A 6,000-nucleotide genomic window follows, 5' to 3' on the forward strand; every position below is an offset into this window, starting at 1 on the left:
CTGTAGCAGTCAGTCTGTAGCTTTAGGTGCTCGTTACCTCTTGCAATGTTTATTTAACAGCTTTGTGGAATCACGGTGAAGCTCATACTCTGTCTGTATTTGCAGATTATTGTGCAGAACTCTGCTTTATTTTTACATGAAAGTAAACACCAAACTCTGAACTGAAAACTCTGCTTCTGCAGTAAAGTCTTTTGGCAGAAGAGTTTTTAAAATGATAAACTGGAGTTCTTGTGTTGCTAGTGACAACAGGCCCATTTTATGTACTACGCAGTCATTAATTTTTATGTCCTGTAATAAAAAGGTGAGCAAAATAATAAACCTCTATCACTGAACGAGCAGCATGAGGATAGTTAAGCGTGCAAACATCCCTGTGCTCCACACAGAGGCTTTACTGTACATGCTTCTAGAGCCATTGCCTCTGTGCGTGTTGGAACAGGAATCCACATGTCCAGTGTCGGAACATTAGATCGGTTCCACACTGAGTACCTCACTAAGACCCAGACTCTCGACACCAGGCTTGACTTCACTTCAGCTTGTTGTTGGGATTTTTTACTTATTGTAAACTTAATTCTGTTTTTGGATGAAAGTCCTAATTTCCTAACTTGGCTTTGTTCTGCTTTCATTTACTGTTTATGTTTAGATTTGTTTTTGTATCTTGTGCTTGTGTAACTGTGGGATTTTGGCTGCTGGTACATTTTATTGAGGATCTGATTATTCCATATGTTACTGTATGTGACCATCACTGGGTCATCATTGGCCTGTGGTGAAGCTGTTGATTAGTGCCTGTGACCAGTGGCACCAATAGGCAATCAGTTAGTTACAGTAGGTCACTTAGGACAGAGCTGGATGACTACTGTAGCTCTATGAATAATAATATTATTAGCAGTAATATATTAGATATCATAATTGTATCTACAAAAGAGTCATAAATAAAACTAACTTACAGCTTATTTCTGCCTCTGTAGTCAAATTCCACTCCTCCTCCGATTTACTGCATGGTTCTGTCCATCTGGATAGACTCGCTGATGAGTGAGATCGTCAGATTGACAACCAATCCGCAATATCCTTCGATCAAAGGTTTGTTTGTTTATGGAGCTTCCTTTGCAGTATATTCTTAGCACTAATTTCATAACCAACACTCCAATTCAACAGTCCTTTTAATCGTTTTTCACCATTGAAAATTAAAACAATGTAATTTAATCTAGATTTAGACTTTGATGTGATAGCAGGCTTTAACTAACTACCACCATGTATGCTAGCAGAAAACTACTTACTGTAGTTCAGTATAATGATATCTATGCAGTGTATAGTACTGTATGTTGTTACAGTAGCTATAGCTACAGTATTTTGACTGAATACTGATACGTTGTGGTCAAAACAAATAGTGGGTAAGGGGCCCATCTTCAAATTTCTTCAAAACTGCTAGAGGCCCTGCCCTAAAAAAAATGGTAAATGATAATGACAATGGACAATGTTTTCCGTAGTACTGAGCTAAACTAGAAAGTGTAAAATGTCGATGCTCAGTTTTTTTCCAGCATTCGGTACTCACAGCTTTACCCACGTCGTCATTGTTTTACCTGTCACTCATGGTCCCGCTCCAGGATATAGTCACTCCTCAGACAGATCCCTATTGTCAGATGACATTTTGTTGTCATGCAGCCTCCTGACAGTCCAGGACCAAGTATTCAATGCTGGTGGGACCAGACCACCATAACTTTGTTGAAGTTCTTTTGTGATGAACAGACGGCTCGGCTCTTTTTGCTGGAGAAGATTTTGTTCTGCACTTTTGTTCTGTAGTTAGTCTGATATGATTCTCTGGAAAATGAGCCACCTGAGTTGTCATGGAACGCTCGGATGAGGACCCAAATGCACAGCAAACACAGGTTGACGGTGATCAGACGGTGGTTTATTCCAGGTATTAGGCAGAGGCAGCGTCAGGAACAGGCAAGGTTCATACACAAAATCCAGCATGCAGTACCAATTCGACAGGCGGAGAATCGTGGTCAGGCAGGCGAACGAGTTCGGTAACGTGCAGAGCAGAGAACGGGGTACACAAAACACGGACGGACAGGAACAGCGAACTGGGAACAACGGTAAGCACACAAACAACGATCTGGCAAATGATGACGTGACAGGTGGTGCTTAAATGTCCGGGAAGTGATGATGAATGAACAACAGGTGCGTGAACTGAAAACCGGAAGTAAGGTTAGCGTGAGTGTGATGGACTGGTAAACCGGAAACTATCAAACTAAAACAGGAAGCGGAAACTGGAACCCAAAACATGATGATGAGACAGAACAACAAGGTGCCTTCAAGATAAAACTAAAAACAGAGCCGGAACCTGACAGTACCCCTCCCCCTAGGGCGTCTTCCACGGCGCCCACGGAAGCCCCCCTCCCCAAACCAGGGCGGGCGGAGGGCGGTCTCAGGAGGAGGGACCGAATCCCCCTCCCGCAAGGCAAACAAGCAGGGTGGGCGGAGGGAGGACTGGAGGAGGGTCAAAACGAGAGTCCAGGGGTCCCTCACGAGGGTGGTGGCAGGAGAGTCCACCACGACGGCTGGCGAGGTCCGGGAGAGCAGAGCTGAGCCCAGCCCCCTCCCCGACGGAGATGCTCCGGGGATCCCAGTTTCGCGGCGGACGACGACGGCAGAGACCGCGCCATCGTCGCGGCAGGAGGGGCCGTACCCCAGGCGAACGGCCGTGGCGGTGACGGAGTCGAGGCGGACGGCGCCGGAGGAGGCAGCGCCATCCAATCACCAGGAGAAGCCGAGGGCGAGGCCACCAGTCCGGCAGCCGAGACCAGGACGAGGCAGGAACCAGCGGCGTCCTCCTTGGACCACCGCGACGAGGAACCGATGCAGGTGCGGCCAGAGCCGGGCCGCCAGGAACCGATGCAGGTGCGGCCGGAGCCGAGCCGCCAGGAACAGATGCAGGTGCGGCCGGAGCCGAGCCACCAGGAACAGATGCAGGTGCGGCCGGAGCCGGGCCGCCAGGAACAGATGCAGGTGCAGCGGGAGCTGCGACGGGAACGACCCCCTCCTGGAGGTCCGCCGGGACTGCGACGGGCGCGACCCCCTCCTGGAGGTCCGCCGGTACTGCGGCTGGCGCGACCCCCTCCTGGAGGTCGACAGGAACTACGACGGGCGCGACCCCCTCCTGGAGGTCCGCCGGGACTGCGACGGGCGCGACCCCCTCCTGGGGGTCGACAGGAACTACGACGGGCGCGACCCCCTCCTGGAGGTCCGCCGGGACTGCGGCGGGCGCGACCCCCTCCTGGAGGTCCGCCGGGACTGCGGCGGGCGCGACCCCCTCCTGGAGGTCCGCCAGGACTGCGGCGGGCGCGACCCCCTCCTGGAGGTCCGCCGGGACTGCGTCGGGCGCGACCCCCTCCTGGAGGTCCGCCGGGACTGCGTCGGGCGCGACCCCCTCCTGGAGGTCCGCCGGTACTGCGGCTGGCGCGACCCCCTCCTGGAGGTCGACAGGAACTACGACGGGCGCGACCCCCTCCTGGAGGTCCGCCGGGACTGCGACGGGCGCGACCCCCTCCTGGGGGTCGACAGGAACTACGACGGGCGCGACCCCCTCCTGGAGGCCCGCCGGGACTGCGGCGGGCGCGACCCCCTCCTGGAGGTCCGCCGGGACTGCGTCGGGCGCGACCCCCTCCTGGAGGTGCGCGGGGACTGCAGCTGGCGCGACCTCCTCCTGGAGGTGCGCGGGGACTGCAGCTGGCGCGGCCTCCTCCTGGAGGTGCGCGGGAACTGCAGCTGGCGCGACCTCCTCCTGGAGGTGCGCGGGAACTGCAGTTGGCGCGACCTCCTCCTGGAGGTGCGCGGGAACTGCAGCTGGCGCGACCTCCTCCTGGAGGTGCGCGGGAACTGCAGCTGGCGCGACCTCCTCCTGGAGGTGCGCGGGAACTGCAGCTGGCGCGACCTCCTCCTGGAGGTGCGCGGGAACTGCAGCTGGCGCGACCTCCTCCTGGAGGTGCGCGGGAACTGCAGCTGGCGCGACCTCCTCCTGGAGGTGCGCGGGAACTGCAGCTGGCGCGACCTCCTCCTGGAGGTGCGCGGGAACTGCAGCTGGCGCGACCTCCTCCTGGAGGTGCGCGGGAACTGCAGCTGGCGCGACCTCCTCCTGGAGGTGCGCGGGAACTGCAGCTGGCGCGACCTCCTCCTGGAGGTGCGCGGGAACTGCAGCTGGCGCGACCTCCTCCTGGAGGTGCGCGGGAACTGCAGCTGGCGCGGCCTCCTCCTGGAGGCCGGCGGGCGCTGCGGCTCCGAGGGTGACAGGAACTGGAACGGCCGCAACATGGCCGACAGAGGCTGGAACGGCCGCAACATGGCCGACAGAGGCTGGAACGGCCGCAACATGGCCGACAGAGACTGGAACGGCCGCAACATGGCCGACAGAGACTGGAACGGCCGCAACATGGCCGACAGAGACTGGAACGGCCGCAACATGGCCGACAGAGACTGGAACGGCCGCAACATGGCCGACAGGAACAGGAACGGCCGCAACATGGCCGACAGGAACAGGAACGACCTCTACTTGGCCGACAGGAACAGGAACGACCTCTACTTGGCCGACAGGAACAGGAACGACCTCTACTTGGCCGACAGGAACAGGAACGACCTCTACTTGGCCGACAGGAACAGGAACGACCTCTACTTGGCCGACAGGAACAGGAACGACCTCTACTTGGCCGACAGGAACAGGAACGACCTCTACTTGGCCGACAGGAACAGGAACGACCTCTACTTGGCCGACAGGAACAGGAACGACCTCTACTTGGCCGACAAGAACAGGAACGGGGACAGGAACGACCTCAACATGGCCGACAGGAACGGCCGCAACACGGCCGACAGGAACGGCCGCAACACGGCCAACAGGAACGGCCGCAACATGGCCGACAGGAACTGGGACGGCGTCTCCTCCGGAGCCGGCATGACTGCTTACAGCTGCCGAGCTCGACGGAGGAGACGTCGGGCCTGATCGGGTGTGCACAGCACCCGTTCGACAGATGGAGTCCTCTGACTGGGATAAGGCCTGCGCGTGACTGGACTGAACCGGGACAGGAGCGTGACTGGACTGAACCGGGACAGAGCTCGACTGTACTGGGCTCGACTGGACAGGGCTCGACTGTACTGGGCTCGACTGGACAGGGCTCGACTGGACTGGAACCTGGACAGGGCTCGACTGGACTGGGCTCGACTGGACTGGAACCTGAACTGGGCTCGACTGGACTGGGCTCGACTGAACTGAGACCTGGACTGGGCTCGACTGAACTGGAACCGGGACTGGGCTCGACTGAACTGGAACCGGGACTGGGCTCGACTGAACGGGAACCGGGACTGGGCTCGACTGAACGGGAACCGGGACTGGGCTCGACTGAACTGGGCTCGACTGGACTGGGCTCGACTGGACTGGAACCTGAACTGGGCTCGACTGGACTGGGCTCGACTGGGCTGAGACCGGGACTGGGCTCGACTGAACTGGAACCGGGACTGGGCTCGACTGAACAGCTCGCGGATGGACTGGAGACTGAACTGGGCTCGGCTGGACTGGAGACTGAACTGGGCTCGACTGGGCTGGAGACTGAACTGGGCTCGACTGGGCTAGAGACTGAACTGGGCTCGACTGGGCTGGAGACTGAACTGGGCTCGACTGGGCTGGAGACTGAACTGGGCTCGACTGAACTGGGCTCGACTGGACTGGGGCTGGAACCTGAACGTGACAGGGCTGCACTAGAGCGTGAGCGTGGCGAGGCTGAACGGCGACTGGAGCCTGAGCGGAGCATGACTGAACTGGGGACTGGGCAAAACACGACTGAGCTGGGGACTGGGCAAAACACGACTGAGCTGGGGACTGAACAGCTCGCGTCTGAACTGGAGACGGGGGACCGCATGAATGCAGGGAATCCTCCCAGCGGAACAAACATGGAGCTGGGCAGGTTGATGCAGACACAACGGTCCGACGGGGCGGGGAGAAGGAAACCGAAACCT

This window comes from Betta splendens, chromosome 24 (genome assembly GCF_900634795.4).
Source record: "Betta splendens chromosome 24, fBetSpl5.4, whole genome shotgun sequence".
NCBI classification, from domain to species: domain Eukaryota; kingdom Metazoa; phylum Chordata; class Actinopteri; order Anabantiformes; family Osphronemidae; genus Betta; species Betta splendens.